The sequence below is a fragment of the Trachypithecus francoisi genome, unplaced genomic scaffold, assembly GCF_009764315.1.
Source record: "Trachypithecus francoisi isolate TF-2019V2 unplaced genomic scaffold, Tfra_2.0 Lachesis_group0, whole genome shotgun sequence".
In the NCBI taxonomy this organism is placed as follows: Eukaryota; Metazoa; Chordata; class Mammalia; order Primates; family Cercopithecidae; genus Trachypithecus; species Trachypithecus francoisi.
The window spans coordinates 173009977-173036334 of record NW_022681453.1 but is presented as its reverse complement, the minus strand read 5'-3'; the positions used below and the strand labels follow the sequence as shown (position 1 = coordinate 173036334).

The following is a 26358-nucleotide window of genomic DNA, read 5'->3' as shown; positions in this document are numbered from 1 at the left end:
CGAGCATTATGCAGAAAACCATTAACATGACTTTCAGTTTTCAAGGGAGAAAGTCAAAAATTCCACAGAAAATTAGAGCTGTTGGTCTAAATGTTGCTCTATTAATAAGCAGGAAGAACAATTTCGCTATTTTCCCTGCTGAGTTAATATATAGTACGGCTGTCTTTCCTCCAGCAGTATTCTCCAGCTGGGTTACTTGGTCCTGGGAATTTCCTCTCAACATGCCCATTTCTGTCAACCAGCCATCAGACCTTCCTGAGGATAGTTAATATGACAGTGGCATGACATACTGAATTTTAATATGAAAATGACCTTCCCTAATGTCAGAAATGGGTCATAGATATGTGAAATCCATGAAAATAGTTGAGAACAGATTTAAAATAAGGAACATTCCTTATATTGCTATACAGTGTTCACCATGCTTTTACTGAAGTATGACTGTAAGTAGCTTGCTTTCAAGAATTTTTAATAATCATTTCTAAAGAACTGATTTTCCCTTTCATACTTTGTCTTTCATCGGCCAAATTTACAATCACCCTCTAACTAGCCACATGGCTGCCCATCACTCCCTCTGTCAAATTCAGAATTCTGCCTTTGCCTTCAAACTCAAGCCATTCCTGCTTTGATTTCCTTCTGTCTTACATCTGTCCTTGACCTTATTTTAGCTGTTTAGTTTGCCATTCTCTAAATTCACACCTTTCTGGCCCGCTTTTGCATGGGCTTCTTTGTCATTTATGTTTAACTAGTGGCATAGAGTCCTTCCCTGTCATCCGTTGGCTTGTGTTCTTCCTCTCCAAAGCAAGTGGCAGGGGTTTTCTTTCTCTGAAAGGGCATTTCTATGTTTGAATTTTAGTTTTCATACCCAGAACTTGCTGACTCTTGAACATTTAATATACATTTAGCCAAACAACCTGAATCTGTTATAAACATTCAAAGATCAAGTTTTATATTTTTATATGTTTTGTAATAACCTCATGACAGGTGCTTAATGGGTTGTGTTTATGTTCAGGGAATGAACTGTTAGGTTGTCAAGGTGGGAGGTATACAAGTCTATTTTAATAAAGACCCCTAACTAAAGGCTGCTTCTCTCGCTGATGAACAAACCGGGACAAGGCCTGCTTATCTGTGTATTTTAGCTTTCCTAATTGATAGCAAGTGCCTCTGAAAACTTCTTTATATAGTTATCTAATCATTAATTATCAACATTGTACATTTCATTCTGGTTAGCCTCTTTTGGTATCATTACTTTTCTCAGAGTTGAGTAGTGATCGTTTTTGCAATGGAGACTTTTAAAAGGTCTTTTTTTAAATAGCATTTTGATCCCTGGATTGTGTTTCTATCTGATTATGCTGATTATTTCATATATGTGAGTTTTTTTTAAAGTTATACTTACATTTTTAATGATAAATCGCCAATGAAAACCAAAAGAACTCAAGAGAGTCTGACCATTTCTGTACTTGGAATATGTCAGGGGTCAGTGCTCTGCAAATGGGACATGTGGAAAGAAGGATTCATAATTCAGTGGTCACCCAACTGGTATCATAAGAGTTTGAACTATAAAGAAGTACTTGCTTCTTGCTGACCAACAAGATTGCTACAGGTTTCAAAGAAAGAAAGAATTCGTCATCAAGGGCAGGAAGGTACTTCATAAATAATTACCAAATGAAGTCGTCGTGATGACTAGTGCTCTCTCTCCTTGAAATCTGTAGCAATCTTGATAGTCAGCAAGAAGCAACTACTTTTCTCTTTATAGTCCAAACTCCTCCAATACCATTTGGGTGATCACTAAATTATGAAACCTTCATTCCCCATCTCCTCCGATTTGCAGAGCACTAACCCCTGACACATTCTATGGACCAAAATGATCAGGCTCTCTTGAGTTTTCTTGACTTTCATTGGTGATTTATTATCTAATGCCTACTCACCCCTTCCCGTCCAGGACTCAGATCATAGAGTTTTGCTATATAGTACTTAAAATTTCCATTAAGCTTGAAATCATTCATTTCACAGAAGAGGGTCATGGTGTCCCGATTATAAACAGGATAGATAGAAATAAAGATATCCCTCTGTCATCATGAAAATGAACAGCTGGGAATTGAACTTATTAATATATTAACAGGACAAGATGAAACAAAGGTATTCCCTCTGTGATCAAACCCTCCCCTTATTGCAAAGAAGGGTGTAGCATGAGAAAGTTCTCTCCTAGGTTCACTGCAGGTTCACTTAGACCTGTTTGACTTGTTGAGATTATTTTAAGCTCAGGAGTTAATTTTTTTAAATGGCTAAACCTAGTTCATTGTTACAGAGTACAAAATGTTCAATCATACTTAAGAGTTGTTGGGGTTTTCTCATGGTAATGCATTATAATTGATAACATTCATTAATTGCTTCAGATTTCTTCCTAATTAAATTTTAAAAATAAATGCATAGCTGCTCTTTGAAATTTGATTGATTTGACTTAAAAACTAATTGGGAAGGGGAGTCTATGCCTGCTAATTTTATAATTAAAACATATGTTGCCAAAGAGTTTTCATCTACTTCTATTTTTTAATTCCTTCATTTCTTATAAAAATGGAGGCCATATTTGCATAACTGTGTCCCCTGTAATCATGGGAGACTGGGAAGTTGCAAAAAATACTTTTCAAGGACAACAACTATCTTGATCTTCTGCCTATTTCCTTGTAAAGATCTCTGTGATTATTTGGGCCCACCCAAATAATGCAGGATAAGCTCCCTGTCTCAAGATCCTTACCTCAATCACATGTATAAGTATTGCCGTAGGAGGTAACTTATTCACAAGTTTCAGGATAAAGATATGGACATCTCTGAGGACCATGATTCAGCCGCCCACGCTCACATTGTATTTCCCAGAACCATAGAGAGCACCCCACAAAGATTTGCTTAATATTGTTGAGTGATTAAATGATACGGTTTCAATAACTCTCCATGAACTATACTTGTGAAGGAGAAATAGACTTCTGATGTCACCATCACAGTAGGCATTGCAGGCATTTTCAAGAGTATACTTTTTTTGAGAAAGATCTTTCCAATGTAGATAGTATTATGGAATGATAATTTAGCAGCAGCAGAATGCACTTTCGCAGAAACACACAAACATCATAATTCCTTTGACAATAACCCAGCATACTGACCTCTCTCCAAACCTGCTTTCTTTTTTGTTGTGGCCAGACTTTGAGTGGAAGGAAAGGAGATTGGCAGAGGTGAGCAGGAAGAGGCCAGAGCTGAAGGAGCAGAGAAGGAATTAGCCAGATTTGATAGAGAGATGGCTTCTGGGACAATTCTTTTCAGAGGCCAAGAAGGCCTTCAGAGGCTGATGGGACACTCACTCCACTCATTTCCCTCTGAGATCATGCAGTAAAATTAGAGGAACATAAAAGGCAAAGGCTTCCTTACGTCCTTAGAAGGTCATGACCAGTGTGTCGAGCTTCTGATTTCTCATGACAATATTGTTTTTATTCTTTAATAAATTTTATTCTGATATTCAGTGTATAAAATAAAAATTGCCTAGTTTAGTATTTAGAGATAGCTGCTGTAACATTTTGGCATACTTCCTTCCAGTTTTTTTCTCTGCATATATGGTTACATCACAGAATCACAATTATGGTCTAGACAAAGTTTTATCTCTTACTTACGTTCCCTTGACTGGGAAAATGTTCTCATGACATTAAATATTTTTCAAAACATGATTTTTCAATGACTGTATGATATTGTACTTTTGGATGTACCTCTATGGTTGAATGTTTATGCTTCTGCCTAGAATGAATGATATGGCCTTGAATAGCTTTGCATTACATCTTTTTTCACCTTTTAATTGTTTCTATTGGACAGTTCCTAGGAGAGGCAATCAAAGGGCATGGACGTTTTTATGATTCTTCATAGATGTGGCCAAAGATATTAATTTACACAGCTACTGTCAGTGTCGTGACTATTTCTCCTCACATTCAACAGCATTAAGCATCAGTTTTTTAAAAAAAAATTCTAAAATTTCAGATGCTTATTGGATAATTATAAGGATTTTTGGTAACTTGTTGATCTATGTTCTTTGCCCATTTATCCATTGAGATGTTAACATTGTGCTTATGAACTATCTTTGTGTGTTATGTCTCTGGAAATTATTTTTCCAGTTTGGTGTTTGCCTTTTGAGTATTATACTCTCTGATATATAAATGTGTTTCACCTTTGCTACTCCAGTCAAATCTACTATTACTCTCTGACACATTTCACTACCTTTATGTTTAGAAATTATTTGCTAGGCTCAATAGCTGATAAATAACCACCTGTATTTTACATAATCCTTTATTATTTTATTTTAAAATTTAACATACCATTTATGTGTATTTATTTTAACATATAGTATGAGATAGCAACATATTAAATTTTTAAAATAGTTTTTAAATTATTTAAATAGTTAATTCAATGCCATTTATAAAATGAATGCTCTTTTCTTCACTGATTTTTTATTAAATCCATCTTTTAATTGGTATATACATTTCTGTATCTGGGTTATTTCTGTAACCATCTATTAATTATTGTAGCAGAACCATATCATAGTTTATATGTCCCATTATAATTTGTATTGTAGTCTGTTTCTGATGTGGTGGCCCCTAACTCTTTCATTTTTCTGTATTGTAAATTTATTTTAGCAGTTATTGTCTCAGCATTCTTTAAGGTGAGTATTGGAATTAATTTTCAATTTTAAAAAATATTGGGCTGTAAATGACGAATTGATGGGTGCTGATGAGTTGATGGGTGCAGCACACCAATATGGCACAGGTATACATATGTAACAAACCTGCACGTTGTGCACATGTACCCTAGAACTTAAAGTATAATAATAAAAAAAAAATAATGGGCTGGGCACAGTGGCTCATACCTCTATAATCCCAGCACTTTGGGAGGCTGAGGCAGGTGGATTGCTTGAGGTCAGGAGTTCAAAACAGCCTGACCAACATGGTAAAACCCCATCTCTAGTAAAAATACAAAATTAGGCAGGCGTAGTGGCACACACCTGTAGTCCCAGCTACTTGAGAGGCTTGAACCCTAAGGCAGGAGGTTGTAGTGAGCCGAGATCACACCACTGCACTCCAGCCTGGGCAACAAGAGTGAAACTCCATCTCAAAAAACAAAACAAAACAAAACTTGTTGTACTTTGTATAGAATTATGTGCAAATTATGAATTATTTTGGAAAAGTTTGCATCTTCACAATTTTCAATCATTTCAAAATATCTCTTTGTTTTTTCAAGTCTTACGAGATGTGACAAAAAAATCATTTCTTTGTAGAGGTCCTGCATTTTTTTAGGTTATTCCTAGGTATTAGATATTTTTATTTAATTATTTTTGAGATTATTTAAAATATTGTTTTCTAATTGGTGGTTACTGTTATATGAAAGCTATTGCTTTTAATATTTTGTCTTTTGATTCTATTTATTTGTTAATGATAATTATTTTTCACTTAGTTCTCCTTTTATTTATAAACAATTGCATTATAATCAAATAATGATTCTATCATCTTTCCAAATAATGTATCTCTTCTTTGTTGATTATGTCCTATAACATTAGCCAGAATTTCCACAGCAGTGTTCAAAATACTCACTGGCATTCTACTCTTGTTTCTGATTTTAATAGCTATTTATTTGATGACAGATTTTTTTCTAACCATGTTAAAGGAATTTTGTTGCATTCCTAATATGCTGAGATTTTTTAAATAAAAAATCGGTTTTGGAATGCTGTAAAATGCCTTTGGGTGATTTTGGTAAATTACCATCCATGAGGAGAATATAACATGGAAGCCAGAGTATGGAATTTATGACCAGACAGAGCTGGAGTTAAATTATACCTCCCCCTCTTAGAATTGTATAACATTAAGCAATTTATTTATTCCCTTCCAATTTCAGTCTCTTCCTCTGTAATATGAAGATAATCATGTAAATATCTTGTGAGGATATTATGAGTATCCAGTAAGAATTATTTATAATGTGTTTAACACCAGACTTGATACAGAGTATCATAGTTTCTTTTAAATTAATTCATAAGTTTTGCCTTTGATCTATTAAAATGGTGTACTATAATTATAGATTTCCTAATATTTAATCATCTTTTTATTCTTGGACTAAAGCCTACTTGGCCCTGATGATATGTTTTCTTAACTTACTGCTGTATTCCATATTTGTTTGAGATTATTGCATCAATTTTCATAATGATTTGGTCCTTGGTTGAATTGTTATGCTATCTTACTAGCTTTGATATCAAAATTATGTAAACTTTATGTAATGACTAGAAAGATTTTATCATTTTCTGTGTTCTGCACCTATGGAAATTATATTTTCATGGGCAATTTTTTTTCTCTGAAATTCTCTGTATCGGGATTACTTTTTGAACTAGATAATACTTTTATACCTTTTACAGATTTTTGCTGTTATTGTTTCTATTTGTTGGTGTCAGATTGTTTTCTCTAATCAATTCATCTATTCAGTGTTTCTACTTCTATTTGTGGCAATTTTGGTAATTCATATTATACCTAAAAAGTGTCCTTCTGTCATATTTTTTGTTTGTTTGTTTCTTTGAGATAGACTCTCGCTCTGTTGCCAGGCTGGAGTGCTGGCGTGATCTTGGCTCACTGCAATCTCCGCCTTCCAGGTTCAAGCAGTTCTCCTGCCTCAGCCTCCCAAGTAACTGGGATTATAGGCACATGCCACCACACCCAGCTAATTTTTGTATTTTTAGTAGAGACAGTGTTTCACCGTTGTTGGCCAGGATGGTCTCGACCTCCTGACCTAGTGATCCACCCGCCTCAGCCTCCCAAAGTCCTGGGATTATAGAAGTGAGCCACTGTGCTTGGCACCTTACTTCTGTGACATAATCTTGTAGTGATTAGACCTGAGTTTTTTGTTTTTGTTTTTGTTTTTTTGAGATGGAGTTTCACTCTTGTTGCCCATGCTGGCGTGCAATGGTGTGATCTCAGCTCACCGCAACCTCTGCCTCCCAGGTTCAAGCAATTCTCCTGCCTCAGCCTCCCGAGTAGCTGGGATTACAGGCATGTGCCACTACACCTGGCTAATTTTGTATTTTTTAGTAGAATAATACATGTTGGTCAGGCTGGTCTTGAACTCCTGACCTCAGGTAATCTGCCCGCCTTGGCCTTCCAAAGTGCTAAGGTATGAGCCACTACACCTGGCTAGACCTTAGTTTTAAAATATTTTTGACTCTGCCACCTCAAAAGTAGTAATTGTTAATCAGCAATCATGTATTCAGTGCCTCAAGGGTCACCCTTACAAGAGTGGTAAGTACTTATTTTTTTCCAAGACTGCGAACCATTGCAAAATATTCTACCTGGATTCATATCCCAGCTCCACCACTAACAACCTGTGTAAACTCCAATAAGTTACTTGAATTTTCTATGCCATTGTTTCCTCATCTGATTGTGAGGATATGAAGCTCTGAGATCAGTGCCTTGCGTGGCATATAATAAGTAGCTTATATATAGTATTATTATTATATTTAAAAATAAACACTGTGGTTGCTCTTGAGGATACAGGGTATAGACACGGTTGTGAATGGAAAACTCAAAGACAAATTGAACATTGAAGTACTTTTTACTTGTAACGTTTGGAGGGCTGTCCAGCCTTTAGAAACATGGGAGTCCCGGAGAAAAGGATACTACAGGTATTTAAAGAAAAAAAAAATTAGCCCACAAACTTACAGTTAATCTGTTCAAAATCCTCATTGGTGAAAAAGTGGCAGTTCTCACATGCTTAACCTATCTGTCTGGGTCCTCACATATCTGCAGATATCTGTATTTTAAAGTCAGAGATAAAGATTTTTTTTCTTGAGGGAGCCAGCAACTTACAGGAAAGGAGCTTAAATCTTTTAAAAATGTTTTTGAATGGGGAGACTAGAGTGAGATAGGGTGTTTCTGTTTTGGAAGGAGTCTCTAAAGACGCAAAAATATTTTTGTTTCATCTGTTGTTGGTACGTGAAGGACACAATCACAAGGACAACAGGGCAAGGTGTAGTTTTGCTTTCTCACAGCGGTCATGTAGGCAAACGGGATGGGTAAACTATAAACAGAATCAAGTGTATGTATGGATTATGCTATGTTTTACATTTATTGCCTCAGTTCATTCAATAATACTCTCTCCAAGTGCCATGCTTCCTAGAATACTTTCTTAACCACTATTACGTATAACATTTTCTTGTACCTCCCCACAGGGAGAGGCATCTGTTAATGTGCCTCCATTGCTTTCAGTATAATATTCAAACTCCATAGCAGGGCACAAAAGGCCTCTCCAGGTCCCTCCTCTACCACAGTTCCTCACTATGCCTCAGCCATGTTAAGTCATTGTGACAGGTGGAATTCTGGGATGGCTCCAAAGATTACTATCCAATGGTGTACACACGGTCTCTAATCTCCTTTCTTTGCTTGGCCTGGACTTGTGAATATGATAATCACTCCCTTGACTACTTTACTTAGTATAGGACTCCATTTTAGCAGAATGAAGAGTATTTCCCCTACTGGCCTTGAGGAGCAAATTGCCATACAGTGGAGAAAGCCACATGGCATAGAATGGTAGGTGGCCCTTAGGAACTGAGAACAGCCCTCAGCTTGCAGCCAGCAAAAGCAGGGATCTCTGTCCTGCAATTGCAAAGAACTGAATTCCACCAACAGCCAGTGAGATTAGGAGACCCCAAGCCATAGCTGGATTTGCAGCTTCAGCTAACATCTTGATTTCAGCCTGCTGAGATCCTGAACAAAGGGCTGAACTCACTTGAGCCCAGACTCCTGACCTATAGAAACTGTGAAATAACTTTTGTTCTTTTAAGCTGTTAATTTGGTAGGAATTTGTCATGGCAGCAATAGATAACTAATTTAGTCATTTAGTCTCTTGTATTCTCTTATCTCTGATCACCTTAGTACAATTGTATTAGTACAATTTGTATTCCATGTGTCCCTATCCAGAGCTTAGTCATCATCCCTTTCACCCCCTCATACTTGTCAACTTCTTCTACATGGAAAAAAAAAATGATCTTTTTATTCTGAAATTATATTCTATATACCTAGAATATACATGGAATGACCTCTGAGTCATTCTGGCCTTTGTCTCCTTGGATTATTTTTATTTGTAAAACTACTACTGGATGTATATTCTGTTTTTATATTCTAATAAATGCATGTAACTACAAATATTTCATAAACTATTTTGTATTCTTCACAACTCAGTATATCAAAATACATATCTGGAGAAATGTATTGATCATAACATTGAGGCTGAGTCTTGAAAAAGGCATGAATCAAACTGTGTGTGTGCTAGAATGGCTCCTGTGTGGGGATGGTCTCTAATGGTGGGCTATGAGGATCCGCTCTTAGCCCCATCAAGGTACTGTTTTCTATCAATAATTTTGATGAGGGTATAGATAATATATGTGTCAACGTTATTATTGACTTGAAACCTGGAAGCATGGCACATACTTTGAGTAACAGAATTAGTACCTGGAGAGATCACTTCAGATTGCAATGATGGAACAAGATTAAGTTTTAATTGAATAGGTATAAAAGCCTATACTTAAGTTTAAAAAAATCAATCTAGAAACTAAAGTTGGGGTAAGACAGCACATGCAAATATATGTAGATTTGTTATTTACGACTCAGTTTAAATCAGTGGTATAATGGATCATATAGTAGAGTTTATTTAAATCATGAAGTTAATTTTAGATGGCATCAATTGAACTGCTGTGTCCCAAACAAAAAGGATAATCTTCCTTTGGCCTATGTGGGTCACATGACTCCTGGGTAGTTCTGGGCACCTCCTTAAATGGGGTCATAGACAAACTGGAATTTCTTCATTGGGTAGGGACCAGATGGGCAAACAGATTTGCAATCATGTCTTACATGGTGGAACAATCTGAACTGTGGCTCTTTCACCTGTAGAAGAGAAGGTATTTAATATCTAAAAATTAGACCTATTTTTCATCACTTTGGTGAATGGAAATGATAAGGAAATAGATTTTTACATTATTAAAGTTACCAACATGTAGTTAATAGCAAAATAGAGTGGGTTGCCTTTGAGAGTTATTGACCCCATTCTCCTTGAGATGTACAAATAGAAATTTGGGTGGAGGAGGGTCGGGCGTGGTGGCTCACGCCTGTAATCCCAGGCCGAGGTGGGTGGATCACGAGGTCAAGAGATCGAGATCATCTTGGCCAACATGGTGAAACCCCATCTCTACTAAAAATACAAAAAAATTAGCCAGGTGTGGTGGCGGGTGCCTGTAGTCCCAGCTACTCCAGAGGCTGAGGCAGGAGAATCGCGTGAAACCGGGAGGCGGAGCTTGCAGTGAGCCAAGATCGTGCCACTGTACACTCCAGCCTGGGTGACATAGCAAGACTCCGTCTCAAAAAAAAAAAGAGAAAAGAAATTTAGTTGGAGGAAAACAGAATTGTGAAGAAGTTTTTTGCATGTGTTGTCGCAAGGAGGTAGTGATTGACTGAAAGGCACCAACAAATATAGAGACTCTAAAGTTTCATTAAGTGTCAAGAATACAAAAACATATGGATATGGTTTTTTAAAGTAGAGGGTAATACAACAGATCCCAGGCAGAGGATCCCATGCCATAGTTCCCGTGAGAGGGCATCCGTTAACAGGGCTAGTCCCCTTGTCCTCCAGCTGCTGTGGTTGTTGGCTGTCAGATCCTCCTATCTGCACCATCCTCTGGAGGACTGCCCTTGACAATGACACCTACCTCATCCAGACAATGACATCTACCTCATCTACCTCATGCCTGGGAGGTTACACCTTCCATGCCACGGGACAGCCCTTGGCCAGTTACCGCCTGATGCTGAAGTACAACAGCTCAGGCCCCTTGCCTCTGTGTAGAATGACTTCTGAGTAATTTGCACCCCAGAGCTCCCTGTGGGTTCAGACTAGACTTCTAACACCACATCTTTCTTTGTCTTTTCCCCTGCCCTCCCTTGCTTCCCTTACTCCCTCATGTGTTTCCATTAAGAGCCTGATTTGCCTAGGAATTGTTCTCTCATGCTTTGCTTGTGGAGATCCTTACCTAAGACACTGCCTTTTCCTTGTTTAGGGGGACTTCTGATCCTTGTCCTTCTACCTCTGCACTTCTGTCCTACCTGACAGGGGCTTCTACCTTCTCATCTACTCTCTTACTGAGGGCCAGTAACTGGATAAGAGAGTAGAGGGGCCAAGATACCACTCCTTTATAACTAAGTAAAGAAGTCATTTTACCAGGAGCATCCCCCAGCAGGCTCCAGTTTTCTTTTCTGTCTCAGGATGTCTCCAGCAACACTGGAACAGATGCCACCTGAGGGCCCTCCCCACTCCAACATCAATGATCCCATGGATCTCATAATGCCACTTTTTTCTTTAAAGAAAGAATGCATGTTCACACACACTTGCACACACACACACACACACCTTTTTGCTCCCTCTGGCAATGGCATTACTACATGACTCTGTTATGGAGATAAAAAGATAGGCGTCATCTCATATCTAGCAACAGTGTTCCAGGGGCTTTTCAGGTTATAAAAACATGAAGATCAGTTGGTGTCCATCTCTTTTTCTCTTTTTAGCTGCTCTATGTTTCTGCTTATTTGTTCTTCTCTCTAGATGTCTTTCTTGTAATGGGCACCTGGCTGACAACCAGCCATATAAGGTGGCATGTGGGAAGGCAGGAGGAAAAGCTTGGTGTGGAGGATGGAGGCCTGGTTTGGGAAACTAGTTCAGTGTGCTTCATTCTGGACTCTGGAATTAAGCCGGGTAGCCATGTAACCTTCCATTCATTTCACCTTTCTTAATCTCAATTGTATGTATAAAGTGAAATAATAATAAAATGAAAACAATAATAATTGTGCCTGCCCCACCTAACTGACAGTCTCATGAAGACTAAATGAGATAGTGCATCTGAAGGCATATTAGGAAAGTATAAAGCCCTTGAAAAACATGAGAGATTACTCAGCTAAGTAATTAGCTAAGATATTAAGATGCAGTCCTGCTTGGGAAGAGCTTGCAAAATCGTAGGAGAGCTGAGACATAAGCACAAATAAAAATTATTTAAGGCGGGGGATGATCTATGTCATCAGGGAAGTATAGAGTTGTATAGGAGTTCAGAGAAGGGAAAACCCATTTCCTGCTGGGTAAATTTGGTTTTTGAGCCCAAAAGTATGTTCATTTTCTTCCCTGTATCTGCTTTCTGGCTTGGCATACATAGACAGGAGGATCATTGGATAAATCCAGAAAAGTAACAAAGATCTGTTGCCCGCCTTTTTTCCAGCAAACTTTTTTGTTAATATATAATAGTTGTGCATATTTGTGTATATGTGATCTTTTGATACATGTGTACAATGTATAATTATTAAATCAGGGTAATTAGTATATCCATTGCTATAGACATTTTTTGTGTTGGAAACATTCCAGTTCTTCTCTTCTAGCTATTTTGAAATGTATAGTCAATAGTTAACTATAGTCTCCTTGCTGTACTTTTGAGTGCTAGACCTTATTCTTTCCATCTAACTGTATTTTTGTACCCATTACCCAACTTCTCTTCATCTTCCCCCTACCCTTCTCAGCCTCTGGGAAGCACCAATCTGCTCTCTTCCTCCATGAGATCCACTTTTGTAACTCCCACATGAGTGAGAACATGCGATATTTGTCTTTCTGTGGATGGCTTATTTCACTTAATGCAATGACCTCCAATTCCATTTCATATTGGTGCGAATGACAGGACGCCATGCCTTATTGGCTGAATAATATTTCATTATATATATATATATATACACATTTTTATGATCATGGAGAAAAGCGCTAAGTCCGCACACATTTGATTGATATAGGGACTGGATGATCTCTTTTTCATCAACTCTCTGCAATGAGACTTAAGGGTTTCCGTTTTCTAAAGTGGATTTTACTACATTGGCCAGACCTGAGAACTGGAATGTTTCTATCTGTACCTGATTTTAGCATTGATTAGCTGATTCTTTGATCATCATGTGAAGAGATTCACATAATTATACATCACACAGAAGAAGAGAATGTTTCCTGGTAAATGAGAAGTACTCAGAGCAATTCAAAGAAGTTTGGCCCAGGTGGTTAGATGTATGTGATCTTCCAGGCCACCCCACCAGGGAGTAATGTGTGCTCTAAGCATAGAAATGCATCCTCAGAGTCTGTATTTAAGGGTAGTGCAAGAATGTGAAATGTAGAATGCGTTCTGGTAACTTGAGTTATTTTCGACAGTCAGGCTCAGAGGAAAGCTAAAAAGCACTCATTGCTCTTGTTAAACTTCCAATTTACTCAAGCAGATACACTTTTTCAAACTCGAGAAAGAGAAGTGTGTGTGCATTGTGTGTGTGTGTGTGTACTATCTATATATTTTAAGAAACCTGAACTTTGCGTTCTGACTCCGTCTTTCATGATCAAGTCATGCATCGAGGCGTGTCTTGTTTACTGCTGTGCATTTACACACTGGGCCATTTTTTTCTGAGACTATGAGGAACTTGGAGTGGTGCGTACAGTTCTTATGTTCCCTCACAGCGCTGGGCTTTCCTCTGTGTGACTCAGTCTCCTGCCAGTGTTCCTTCTTCTGTTCTTTTTTTCCCCCCCTTAGAAAGGCAGTATCTCTTAGGATCTCCCTTAGGATCTCTCTTAGGACCTCACATTCCCTACCATGCGAAAAGCACAGCTCCCTGCACTTGCCCCCAGATATACTCTATACATTGTTATACCAGTGTTATTTCTTTCCTCTCTTTTTCCTTTAACAGGAATTTTATTGTTTTCTGACTCACCCTGAGGTCTCAGTACATAAGTGTCATTTTTAATTCTCTCCCAATCCCCACTTTCTCCCACGACTGCTCTGAAGGGCACATTTAATGATTATTGTGTGTATAAGCATCTATGTAGTTTTTTGCTTTCTCTAGTCACTTAAGCGGCAATTAATTTCTACTTCTGTGAAAGAGAATGAATTATACTGAGGCCTAATCGTCTATTCTTTCTGAACAGTTTGGAAGGGCCGCGGAGGAGGAGGCCAGCGTTGCATCTGCATGTGTGCATATTGCTGCGTGCTTTGGTTTCATTCCTGGGCCCACATTACTCATTGTTTCCTATCTTGCCTTTTCAATACTTTGGGGACTGATTTGGTTTTAAGTTGTTGAGTGGGGGTGGCTAGAGCCAGGCTCTGCCTTCTGGCATTATGGGAATATGGGAAATCTTCCATTCCCCTTGGCTTCATGTAGCAGATATACCCATACTTTGTACAAGGCATATGTCAAATGTTGTGAGAGGTATCTCATCAAGTTAGGGAGAAGGGAAGAGTTCACCTCCACACGGGGATGCTCAGGGTCCTGGGGATTTGGATGTGACTCTGTGGTGCCCATTTCTGTCCTTTACTTACCAGACCATATTGCCACATTTGGCACAGCAGCTGATCTGCACCTCCATGTCCATCTTTCTGCATCTGGTTTCTCTGACATCATCCTTTTTTAATCTCCTGTGTCCCTCCGCCTACGCAGTTCCTGTCTGCTTCCGTGCCTTACTTTGCCCAAGTGGTTCTTTTCTCTAGGGTTCTGATTTTCTCTTTGCCTTCTATCTACCCACTCAGTTTAGTGCCTGTGGTCCCAACTTTTTTTCTGTCTTCCTCCATCCTTGTTTTTTATAGTGTGGCCAGTGATGCTGCCATACACCTAATCAGCCAAGCTGGAAGCCTCCAGGTCCTTGTAGACCTTGTCTCTCCAACATCCACTTGGTTTTCAATGAAGGCAGCTCCAGTTCAACACCTCCCTCTTTTCACTCTGACAGCCCCTCTCCCAGACCTCAGTTATTGTCACATACTGGATACTTCCACCAGTTTTTACCTATTTTCTTAAAAAACCCAATCTGAACATGCCCCATCCCTGATGACAGTTGTCTTTTTAATTGCTGAATGCTACAAAGTAAAATTCGGATGACCAGTATGGCAAGCACAGACCAGTAGCAGCTAACCTTAGCGTCATCTCCAGTTAGTGTCTGTTCCCTCCCCATGACATGCCAAACACAGTAACTTCTTCATTTAGAGGAAGCCTCTCTGCATTTGCACACATCATTCCTTCACCACAAAAGCTAGTAAAGATCTACTCTTCTCTCAAGACCACCTTGTGAAGGAAGTTTTGAGGGTTGCCTCATATTGAAGTAGCACTTTCTCTGTGTCAGCTGAGTGCCGTCTGAATCTCTATCACAACATCCAACCCTATGCTGAGTTCAAATGAAGAGGAATGTTTTGCATTTAAAAATAATTTATGGATGGCAAAGTTTTTTCATAGTCCTTCTCTCCATGGTGAGTTGGAGAAAGTGGAGATATGAAAGAGAGCTTGTGCTCAACATTACTTTGGTGTCTGTTCTATTTTGGTCATGTTTGATTCCTATGTACTATTATCTAAACCTTTAGCAACAAGGAAAGTGTGTCAAACGTCCTGCCACTTAGGAGGATAAGAGCCTTGGCAGAACACTTGGTGAGGATGGCCAGTCAACCCTGTTCTTGAAAGCAACTGCCTTGAATTAAAAACAGAAGGCTCCAGGGCAAATCTACATGGACCCTTAAAACTAGGATTTTTTGCTAAGAACATAATTTGTAGAACACCGAATATATTTTTTAAACATAAATTTAAGCTAAGAACCGCTAGTCCTCTTTTCATCTTCCCTTTTTTAAAGCATGGAATTAGGACTGCCTGGTTAATCAGTGCCCAAAGTAAAGATAACCCAGGGGCAGTTGGCACTAGAGAATTCAGACACTAGCTGCAAGATAAACCATCAGAGAGGAGCAAGAGGGTGGACTTAGAAAGCATTTATTGGACTACCTAAGTAAGCACATAATCTTTGCATTTGAGAGCTGGAACAATCAAGCCTCTCATTATAGCTAAGGGACGGAGGCCTAGAGAAGTCGAGCAGCTGTCAGGACCCTCAGCATTACGGCTGTGAATTCCTTTCTCCCATCCAGGGTCTTTTCACCGTGTCATTAATGCACAAGGAGTATAAAAACGCCTTATGAGGGAAATAACTGAGGGCAGTCACCGAATTGCGAGACTGAATCTTCATTTTGAGAACATAAGGTCGATGATAATAGTAATAGAAGCCAAGAACTTTTTACTGGTTTATTTCATGTGATCCCCACAAAAGCCCTATGAGATGGTGAATTCGTTTCCTGTTGCTGCTGTGACAAATTACCACTAGCTTAGTTGCTTAAAACAACCCAAATGTATTATTTTACAGTTCTGGAGGTCAGATGGCAGAAATGAGTTTCACCGAGCTGAAGTCAAAGGGTCTGCAGAACTAATTCCTTGTGGAGGCTCTAAGCGAAGGATCCATTTCCTTGCCTTTTTCAGCTTCTAGTGGCCACATGTCTCCTTGATTTTTTGGCTTCTCCCTCCATTTTAGAAAGTGCATCACTCTAATCTATGCTTCCATCATCACATAATCTCCTTTGCCTCTGACCTCTCCTGCATCCTTTTTATAAGGAATTTTATGACCATACTGGGCCACCAGATAATCCAGCATAATCTCCTCATCAGAAAATCCTTAACTACATTTGCAAAGTCCCTTTGCAAGATAACATATTCACAAGCTCCAGGGATTAGGACTTGGACAGATTTTGGGGGTCATTATTTAACCCACTACAGATAGGTCTTGTTATTATTCCCATTTTACAGCTGAAGAAACTGAGGCTTTGAGAGATTAAGTAAATTCCACAGTGAGGTAGTTAGTGAGAAGCAGAGTCATTCATTCTTTATCTCTGGAACTAAGTTAGTAGAAATGAAAAATAAATCATATAACTGAATTCAAGATAAACATTATATAATATTATTATTTTAAAACCAAAAATATACTAAGCTGTGGTCTGAATTATAAACTATAATCCATTATAGGAAAAATGGAAGTTCCAAACATTTTTAAATAATAACATTCTTTGATAGCTCTAGGAAATTGTTGGACTCTAATAGGCCACCATCTAGAGTCAGTCATCCAACTAGCTGTTGTGAGCTGATATTTTAATTTTCAAACCTTAAATCAGCCTCAGTACATTTCTATCCATTGGCAGCGGGGAGCCACTCTCTATGCAGCATAAAGCAAAAATTTTTTTAAAATTTCACAGCATTTCTTTTTAATTTCTGAAGTTAGCTATCACAGTTCTCCTAATCTCTTCTCTCAGTTGAATATCTCAAATTCAAGTTCACTTAGCCATTCGTGTGAAATGGATTTTCAACACCCCAGTGTCTACATTAACTTTCCCGGGAAGCTCTTTATTTTTTCAAATACTTCTCATAAAATATAGTTCAATTCTTGGAATTGAACTATATTTTATGAGAAGTATTTGGTTCATGTTGTATATACTGCAGATATAGCTTTAGTGCTGAATATGGTGAGAGGTTCCCCTCTCTTAACTAGAAGGTGTACGTACCTTGGTAACCTTGCCCTACTGACATAGAATTAATGAAAAATTAGACAGACTAGCCCATTTCCAGAAAGAATCCAATGTTAAGCTGTATGTTGACTCATAACCCATTTGAAATACATAGAAAGGAGCAAAATGTTTCTTTACACCTTGGGTTGCCAGGCAGTGCCTACATAACTTTGGTGGGGTTAAAGAGGCCTGCCTTCCTTGGTCTCTCTCTTTTTCTTTTCTTTCCTTAATTTGTTTTATGTACAAATAAATTTACATGTTATAACATATATGTAGTCTATGAAGCTTGGTAATGGATTAAGTCCCCCATGAAGCCAACACTCATTTGAGGAAGTAGGATATTACCAATAATGTTGATATTAAATATGTAGTATTCCTCCCTGATCCTATCTCCTGCCTCCCTATTATCAATTTTGTGTTTATCATTTGGATGAGTTTTAGCTGTACTACATATGTGTGTTGATCTTCCTAAACAGTATATTCTAAAATTTGGCTAGTCTGTGGGTTTTATAAAAATGGTAGCATGTCATATATATGTTCCTACAACTTGCTTTTCTCATTCATAGTTGTATTTCGAAGATGTATTCATCCAGTATATAAAGCTGGAATTTGTCCATTTTCCACTGCTGTATAATGTTCTGCTAGGCAAATATATCACTTTGTTCTGTGTAGTCTGTGTAGACTTTTGGGTTATTTCTTCTTTGGAGAGTTTATTGCCAGTGATATGCTTTTACAAATAAAGCTACTGTGAATTTTCTTGCATATATCTTTGGTTCATGTTGAGTAAGTTTTTCTAGGAGTAGAATTGCTGGATCAGAGGGTAAATATATTCTTTATTAGGTAACTCAAATGTAGTTTTCAGAATGATTGAACTAGTCAACACTCCCTCCAAGCAGCAGTGCATTAGGCTTCTTTTTTGCTCCACATCCTTGCTAACATTTGGTAATGTCAGGCTTTTAAATTTTGTCCATCTAAAATATACCTTATTGTGATCTGAAAAAGCATGTTTTGATTTCTAATGAGGTTCGACATCTTTTCCTATCTGTCTTTACCATTGATGCTTCCTTTTTTTGGTTAAATACCGTTCATGTCTTCACTCATTTCTCTTTTGATTTATAGTAATTATAAACGTGTGTGTGTGTGTGCGTATGTGTGTGTGTGTGTGGAGAGAGAGAGAGAGTAATCCTTTGTCATTTTTAGGTGTTGCAAAATTCTCCCAATTTTTGGCTTACTATTTCACTTTATGGAATTTTTTTAAATGAACATATGCTATTTTTATTAGCAGTCTTATAAACTTTATTTGACAACCAGTGTTTAGATATCACCCACATTGACTGTCTATAGATGTTTTAAGGTGATGACAGGTACACAGGTAACCAATACATGAGTTTGTTTGGTGAATCTTCATTCTGACTACATTTTCTGGACAACTGCACTTGGATACAGTATGGAACATTCTTTATTCCTTTGGCTCAGACAGTTTTGTTGAGCCTGGCATCAGTGCACACATCTGGAATACCATCTCCTTTATGGCAAATTTATTTGAGTGCTCAAGCCCGCATCTTAAAGCCCACTCCCTGGATGCCCTTGTGAATGTTGATGATGTATTCTTGGGTCACCACCTTGTTGAAGGTAGAATAGCTCTTCTTCTCACCATTATTGTTTGTGGGAGTCATTCTTCTAGGACTTAATTTTAATGTAGTCAAATTTGTCAATTTCTTCTTTTATGGTTGGTAAATTTTAAACTTTTCTTAAGAAATTCTCTTCTTTCTATTCTATATTTTCTTTCTTTTAGGACTTAAATGTCTTTTTTAAAGGTTTCACTGAGGCAAATATATACACATATAACTTACTGTCTTTACCATTTTAGGTATAGAGTTCAGTGGTAATAAATTTATATTCTTTAAAAATGTTATCTTTACATTTAAGCATATATTTCATCTGGAATGAATTCTTGTGTTATATGGCATGGGGTAGGGATCTGATTCCATTTTTCTCATATGAAAAACAATTGTACTAGCATAACTTATTGAGCAGTCTATGAGTTCCCCTTTGATCTTCAATGCAAAGGCTGTCTCGTAAATGGAACTTTCACATATATAGCTGCTTTTAGTCTATGTCATGGAACACTGTGTCTATTTCTATATCCATACCTCATGCTTGCTTCACTTTCTCTCTTTTGTTTTCTATTCTTTAGACTTCCTCTATGGATCCTGGATCTTTCATTTCATACTTTACTTATGTCCCAGGTCAGCCAGTTCCTGAGGATCAATCTGATAAACTCCACAGTGGGTCAATAACAAAACAAACAGGGCTACTTCTTGCTCATGGTAATTTCTCCTTATAGCACTTGCTAGTATGTGATAAAGTCCTCATCACCACCAGGATGACAATGAATAATGGGAGTGAAGAGGACAAATATGTTTTGTTACTCTTTCTCTAAGATCCTACTGATAATTTTTTTTTTCAAATTTGTCACCATACTACTGTGTCAACTTAAATTTTTTTATTTTAAACTGCTGTCATCCAGTCTCCCCAAACGCTGAATCCTGTAATTTCTAACTAAGTTTTGGATATTCAGTGCAGTACTTTATAGTTTCTTCTGTAAATTTCATCTGAGACTGGGCACAGTGGCTCATGCCTGTAATCCCAGCACAGCATTTGGAAGGCCGAGGCAGGAGGATCACTTTGAGGCCAGGAGTTTAAGATCAGCCTGGGCAACATAGTAAGGCCCTGTCTTTACAAAAATAATTACATAAAAAATAAATTCCATCTGATTTCTTTTACCCATTTGTTCAGATTCATTTTGAAACATGATTATGTCAACTATCTACAACCATTCAATTGTGATGATAATTCTCTCATCTTCACCCAAATCAATAAATTTTTTGACAGGAAAGAGCTCAGTGAGATATTTCTACATACCATTTCCTCAAGTGACATTGATTAATTAATTAACAATTGTCCAATTCATTCATTCATTCTTTGTCATTCATACCATATTCTACAGTCTTACCTGAGGATATCTTGTAAGACTTTGTCAAATACCTTGCTGAAATAGGGATATGATGCAACCTTGCCTATATGCATATACTTACATATATGTTATATTACATATACATATATATCAAGGTGACTATATTTACATATACTGATATATATGTATATGTAATATAACATATAGTATATATGCCAAATACCATGTATCGTATATGACATATTTATGTCTCCTCCCCAACTCTGTGCTACCTCTTCTTGAATACCTCATAATTTTATTTTGATAGTACTCATAAACCGTATATTTAAATGTAACTTATAGAATTATGGGTTTTATGACTATTTTATGGAATATTGTTTTCCACACCTACATTTCTCCCCTCACTGCCCCAGCTCCCTCATGATAATCAAGAAACATTTTAATTTTCTCATATGTCAAAAAATTATTTATTGCTTGTTTTTTCCCATTATTTCTAAAGATTCAGTGTATCTGAGCCAGAGAATTAAACACATATATGTGCTTACGTTTTTTCTTTTTTTTTTTTTTGACTTACTTTCAATCTTATTTTTTCAGTTTACTACTAAAATGAACCATTTAAGGTATCTTTTTTGCAGTTTGGATAGTATTATTCTTGATGAAAATTACAAATGAAATGAGGAGAGAAATTGTTTCTCTTCCTCTTTGTCTAATGCTAACATTGCACCATCTGGCTTAAGCTGTGGGTCTAGCCTTTCCTGTTCTTCTTGCCCCGAACATAACCCAAAACGCATTTTGATAAGCTCAGCATTTTCTCTGCAGCTTTAGCTCATATTTTGCTCCAGCTTTATTGATGTTATTCTGATATCTGATCATGCTACTGACAAACAAATTGGGCTAGGACGAGTTTTAAAAACTTGCCACGACCTGGTGAAACTGAACCTTAAACAAACAGCAACACTGCTGGTAACACTGGCAAGTTCCACTGAGAGCTTATTCCCAAAAGGCAACTGGGGGCTAAGAGACAGGCTTGATCACTTGCAATGGAAATACATATGAGCTCTGTGCACAATGTTGCTATCATACAGCAAAGAACATTCTTTAGCCAATCTCTGAAGGATGGCTCTGAAATAGCATCTGTGCCTGAGAATAGCAACACTGTCCAATGTGTCGATCTTCAGTGCTTAGCCTAATGCCAGGCACATAGTAGGTACTCAATAATATTTTGTTTATTGACAGCAGGAGGACAATGCATGTTGCAGGAGAGGAAAAAGATTAATTCCTTCCAGTCACATGAAGACTAAAGCTTACTATGTGGATTTAATTTTTCATATTTTCTTTGGACCGATTTGATATATTTTACTTTAAAAGACTTACCACTTTGATCCACAGGGAACCATTAGTGGTGAAAACATGGAATATGCTTCTTGGAAAATGCATTGCTTCAACAGATTAAAGACACATAAGCTGGAGCACGAATGCAAACCTTCCCAGTTTGAACTAAAAAGAAAAGAAACAAAGGAAGGAATTAATGGAAATTTTCAAATCTAAGTCTCTTCTGATATTTAGAGGGAAACCTCAGGAAGTGAATCAAGAAGGAATAAGACGAACCAAATCTTCTTGATTAGAGATATTGTGATTCTATGATTCAAGTTCAAACATCCAAGAAAGGAATCTACTATTTTATTTTTAACATTAGTTATTAAAACTGTCTTAACACTCTCTATTAGCTTACAGGAAAGTTAAAATATGCGTCAATATATGATGTAGTACAGGGTTTTACAGAAATAAAGTTATTTAACAAGTATCTCAGTATTGTGTGTAATAATCTCTAAATTTGCTCAAGTACTTTTGGAAATAGTCATGGCATAAATGATAGGTTAATTTATCAATTTTCTGCTTATTTGTATGGATTCTGTATCTCACTATTCATATGTGCTAACCATCCATTCAAATTAAGACCCTTTTTTGGTTATAAAAAGCACACAATCATATGAGCTACGTTAACTGGTTACTAGCTGGAAGGGAGAGGTTTACCTCAGTCACAGATCCAACTTCAGTGCAGGGTTTGCTATTTTTAATCACAGAACTTAGAAGCTTAATTCAGTTAAAAAGAGAGGAAGTTGTCAAGGGAGGGTTGCTAAAAGTTCATGCTAAATTTGCTTAGAACCAGATTGTGTTCATTAATATTTATACATCTATGGTTGGAAGGGGTGATTGTGCTTCTTTAAAAACACTGGGTATTCATTTTCCATGTATGGCACAGCCTTCTGATTAGGGAAGGTGGGTTTTCATTGTACAATCAATGGAGATACAGATGGAAACCATCTGGCGCCTCATCCCCTTTTTGTCAAAAACCTTGTCTTGTCTCTCACATGTCAATGATGAATGGAAGGATTTCAAACTCTAGCTGAACAATGCAGTTTGAATCCCTCAGCTAGCCAAGGGGTTTTTGGCAAGCATCGATGAGCTTAATATTTTAAAGAAACCAGCAATCATTTTAATTCATTAGTTGAAGCCTGTTGTTCTAGACAGTGTTTTTGATTTGTATTTTGGGCACTGGCTTTGTTTTTGATTCACAAGCGTATTCCATATGGGTGTATTTTCTTTTATACAGTGTAAATCACGGGGATAAAAGTGGGAGTTTCATCTGATAAAATGACCAAAATGCTGAGAGATTCTTTTAATTATCTTTTGCATTAATTATGATTCATATTAAGTGTTAAGACCAAAAATTTTCTTGTGAACTAGTACAGAGCATGAATCAGAGAACACAGAATTTAGTTAACCCAACTATAGAAAATTAATCTAAAAATCAATTTAGTGTTCTGCTTTGTGAGAGGAAACGACATAAACCTGTCTTAGAGCACCTTGGGTGCACTATTTTTATGGCTTGTCTGCTGAAGGTGGGTTTCTAGGATGGAAGCAAAAACATCGATTCACATGGTTAGCTTTGCAGTCTATTCAGCTAACAAAAGCCAGATTGGTTTTCCTTCCCTTCACATTTAATAGAATGAGGTGAATCACCAAAAAAGCAAGTTCATGCTAGAGCCTTATTCAGAGACTCATTTCCAGAGTATGTCCTGGGTTTGGTAGAGATTCAACCGAATTTTATACAACTACCAATATTGTGGTAGCCCCTATAGCAGTTATAGTCCCTACCAGTGACATTTATGAGGGACTATGGTTAAGAAAGGACATAATATAAAGTGATTTTATTTAATTATAATGATTATTGTGCTTGTTACCTGCCAGCTACTGTTCTAAATGCCAGATAGACTATCGATAGGTAGCTATATGGATGATAGGTAACAGGTATCATGGATAGATAGACACATAGATAGGTAGGTACATAGGTTTTACTTATTTAATCCTTACAACCACCCTAATAGGTAAATTATATTATTTTCCTCATTATACAGGTAAGGAAACTAAGGACCAGAGGGATTAAGAACTTTCCCAACTCAATAGCTGTTAAATGGTAGAGTGGGAATTCAAATCCAGAAAGGCTCTGAAATCTATGTGCTTAACTCTTACACATATTGTTTCTCATAGTCATCATATGAGTCGAGGTTATTTTTGTTATTTCTGTTTGAAAGATGAGGAAACCAAAGCACTGAGAAGTTAAATTACTTGCCCCAGTCTAGGTTGTCCAACTGGTAGCCTGTGGAGCCAGGACTTGGGTTTTCTGTGTCTCATTCTCTTTGCACAGTGGAAAATTTAGAATAATCCCCCATAGGCACCACAAGATCTCCAATCATCAGAGAAGGACTAAATTTTGTTCAGCATAGCTCAGGCCTAGGAAAGGGAAATAGATGCTGATTGTTGCCGGATTTGCAATAGTCTAATCCAACCAAATTATTTGTAGTTCTTATTAACAATAAATTGAAATTAACTCATTCTGATATTACTCAATTGAGTTTTTATGATATTTTTCTTACCTCCAATTGTTAGTAAAAGTAATCCTTAATATATAAGGAGTATTTACAATTCAATAGGAAAGAAAAGGTGAATACTCACATTTTAAAAAAAATGGACAAATAATGAGAATAAAGAAATACAAATAGGCAGTAAACAAAAACACAATGACAAAAGATTTAACTTCATTAAAGAAAAACACTATGAACTCATCCTTGTATTAAATTGACAAAGATTAAACAAACTAGTAATATATAGCAAGAACTGTGGTACAAAAGAGTTGGCATTCTCACCCCTTGCTAAGGGTGCAGTTTTTTTAAGGACAATTTGTCAACGTGCATCAATAGCCACTGCATGCTTTGATCCAGCAATATCACATCTTGAAAACTGATCCCAAGAATGGCATCATGGATGTAAACAATTTTTAAATAATTAATGGGAACATTATTTATAAAAGCAAAACTTATAAACAACTGATAAAGGATGAATTCAATAAATTATGGTATATTTATATAATGGAATATAAGTCTACACCAAAAATATGTACAAATATTGTATTAAATAGTAGCATGTAAAAGATGTGGTGTGTGAAAAAGCAGATTAAGAAGTTTTTTAACAACATGCAAAATTTGATATTTCTCATAAAAACCAAATTTATATCAAATGTTAATAACATTACAAAGTAGGAGTTTTTTTATTCTTTCTGCTTTTCTAATTATAACATGATAAAAGTGAATTAAAGAATCAGAAATAAAACAATGCATTTACTTTCTTGAAGTTTTTGCTACTAGACTTTTACAATTTTTTAAAAAGCAAGATACCTTGACAAGGAGAGAGAGAAGAGTTCTAGACTGTGAAAATTTATGTCAATATTGAGGAACGATGAAGGTACATAGAGTCAGCCCTTGTAATTCTTATCATGTAGCACAGTACTTCTTTTTTTTTTTTTTTTTTTTATTTATTTATTTATTTATTTATTTATTTTTTTATTATACTTTAAGTTCTAGGGTACATGTGCATGACGTTTATATCATGTATAACTCCCCAATGCAATCCCTCCCTCCTCCCCCCTCCCCATGATAGGCCCCAGTGTGTGATGTTCCCCTTCCCGAGTCCAAGTGATCTCATTGTTCAGTTCCACCTATGAGTGAGAACATGCGGTGTTTGGTTTTCTCTTCTTGTGATAGTTTGCTAAGAATGATGGATTCCAGCTGCATCCATGTCCCTACAAAGGACGCAAACTCATCCTTTTTGATGGCTGCATAGTATTCCATGGTGTATATGTGCCACATTTTCTTAATCCAGTCTGTCACAGATGGACATTTGGGTTGATTCCAAGTCTTTGCTATTGTGAATAGTGCCGCAATAAACATACGTGTGCATGTGTCTTTGTAGTAGAGGCAAGGACTTCATGTCTAAAACACCAAAAGCAACGGCAGCAGAAGCAAAAATTGACACATGGGATCTCATTAAACTAAAGAGCTTTTGCACAGCAAAAGAAACTACCATCAGAGTGAACAGGCAACCTACAGAATGGGAGAAAATTTTGCAACCTACTCATCTGACAAAGGGCTAATATCCAGAATCTACAAAGAACTCAAACAAATATACAAGAAAAAAACAAACAACCCCATCAAAAAGTGGGCAAAGGATATGAACAGACATTTCTCAAAAGAAGACATCCATACAGCCAACAGACACATGAAAAAATGCTCATCATCACTCGCCATCAGAGAAATGCAAATCAAAACCACAATGAGATACCATCTCACACCAGTCAGAATGGCAATCATTAAGAAGTCAGGAAACAACAGGTGTTGGAGAGGATGTGGAGAAATAGGAACACTTTTACACTGTTGGTGGGATTGTAAACTAGTTCAACCATTATGGAAAACAGTATGGCGATTCCTCAAGGATCTAGAACTAGATGTACCATATGACCCAGCCATCCCACTACTGGGTATATACCCAAAGGATTATAAATTACTCTACCACAGTACTT

At 37.1% G+C, this 26358-nt stretch overlaps 1 protein-coding gene and 1 long non-coding RNA gene across 8 annotated transcripts in view; one reads left to right on the top strand and one right to left on the bottom strand.

Annotated features, from left to right (window-relative positions):
• THRB (thyroid hormone receptor beta) overlaps positions 1-26358 on the top strand; it is a 385633-nt gene that overhangs the window by 47356 nt on the left and 311919 nt on the right. The window lies entirely within an intron of this gene.
• Positions 7774-25287, bottom strand: LOC117084251. Its single transcript, XR_004437371.1, has 3 exons — positions 25178-25287; positions 21816-21938; positions 7774-9941 (listed from the first exon to the last, which is right to left on the bottom strand). It is a non-coding gene; the product is annotated as an uncharacterized LOC117084251 (long non-coding RNA).